This window comes from Mauremys reevesii, unplaced genomic scaffold, assembly GCF_016161935.1.
Source record: "Mauremys reevesii isolate NIE-2019 unplaced genomic scaffold, ASM1616193v1 Contig4, whole genome shotgun sequence".
NCBI classification, from domain to species: domain Eukaryota; kingdom Metazoa; phylum Chordata; order Testudines; family Geoemydidae; genus Mauremys; species Mauremys reevesii.
In genome coordinates this window covers 341,835-343,712 of record NW_024100851.1, presented here as the reverse complement: position 1 = coordinate 343,712, position 1,878 = coordinate 341,835, and the positions used below count along the sequence as shown (strand labels likewise).

General features: G+C 52.5%; 1 non-coding gene across 1 annotated transcript; it reads left to right on the top strand.

The window, feature by feature from the left end:
* Positions 1-1,251: 1,251 nt before the first annotated feature.
* On the top strand, positions 1,252-1,441 carry LOC120393949. The gene has a single exon (XR_005592174.1). It is a non-coding gene; the product is annotated as a U2 spliceosomal RNA (small nuclear RNA).
* Positions 1,442-1,878: the final 437 nt, after the last annotated feature.

The following is a 1,878-nucleotide window of genomic DNA, read 5'->3' as shown; positions in this document are numbered from 1 at the left end:
ACCGACTGGGAAAGTGACTGGGCTGCTGATGGGTGTGGAGCGAGGAACGGCAGGAGCTAGGAGTCCTGGTGCCACATATCGGGACGGAGGGCAACACCGTCGTCAACCCCGGAGCCAGAGGCATGCTGGAGAGGTCGCTGAATGCCGCCATCCGCGCGCTCTACGTGGACACCCTGAAGAAAAAGCCGGACCAGGTCAAGGCTTTTGAGGTCACCAGCAAGTGGGACTCCAGTAACCACTTCCTCCCCTCAGGCAGCTTCATCCGTTTCGCCGACTGGCGGTTCATACACCGCGCCCGGCTGAACTGTGTCCCCCTCAACGGAGCCATCCGCCACGGGAACCCGGACAAACGCTGCCGGAGGTGCGGGTACGCCATGGAGACCTTGCCCCACGTCCTGTGCAGCTGCAGGCCCCACGGCAGAGCCTGGCAGCTGCGCCACAACGCCATCCAGGACCGCCTGGTGAAGGCCATCGCCCCGCACCTGGGAGAGATCGCCGTCAACTCCACCATCCCCGACACCGACAGCCTGCTGCGCCCGGACATCGTCGTCACGGATGAGGACCGGGAAAAGATCATCCTTGTCGACATGACGATCCCGTTCGAGAATAGGACCACGACCTTCCGCCAAGCCCGAGCCCGCAGACTCGAAAAGTACGCTCCCCTGGCTGACACCCTGCGAGCAAAGGGCTACGAGGTCTACACCGACGCTCTGATCGTTGGGGCCTTGGGCGCCTGGGACCCCCTTAATGAGCGCGTGCTGCGGACCTGTGGGGTGGGCCGTCGCTACGCGCAGCTCATGAGATGCCTAATGGTCTCGGACGCTATTCGATGGTCCAGATACATTTACACAGAGCACGTCACCAGCCACCGTCAATACCAAGAGTGAGCCGGCGTGGCTTCGCGCACCCATAGGGCTGAAGTGACCTGTAGACTTCCCTGCTGGACTTTATCCCCTGAGCCCTGAACCAACCAAACTGAACTCTGCCCCGTGAGGGTCATCCTATCATCATTACCCAGTCCGCTCATTTATTCATGCCCACGACTATCCATAACCTGTTTGTATGAGTGATGTACCCTCACTGCTTGCTGGCTGTACCTTGAACTCACCCACCGTATACCCCGCACTGGGGACATGACAGACTGTGTATATGTATATGTATATGCCGTCCAATACCCAAACGCTAACATCCCCCTACAACCTGTATGTTACCCCCAATGACACAATAACTGACGCTTCAAACACTTTTTGTATCGTTTATTTGTAAATATTCTCTAATAAACTTTAAATCTGTTCTTATCAGTTTAATAACTGATCGGTCCTTTATTTGAGGACTGTATGTTAAATTGATTTTTGAAACAAGGGGATGGAATAGGAGCTTGCTCTGTCCACCCCATGCATTGACCTGGTATTGCAGTGTCTCCAGGACCAGTGTCTCTTCTTCGGGGAAATTGTCTGGTTAGAAAAGCAGAAAAGTTTCACTCTAAAGATGCTGATTTGAGAAGATTTTTAAAGTAGTTGAAAAATCAGGTCTCTTTAGCACTTTGGTTTCTTCATGACAACATATTGTTAAAATTTATTGGGAATGTTTTCTGAGTCTACAGATATGAGTTTCTTTGTCTTGCTGGAAGATTGTTTTAAAAGCTGAGATTCTTCTGTTTGTTGTGAGTCTTTTCAACAACATGAGGGACGAATGCTTTCCGGACTGAGGGTCTATTTAGGAGATGGTTGGTTGTGGGGGGGGGGCTGTGTGTGTGTGTGTGGGACACAGATTGGTAATATTTGAGGTCACATGTATATCAATAACTGGTTGAGTTACACAGACTTCTCCCCACCCAGCCTACGTTCCATGTATCTTGACTGAGCCTGCCACCCACCA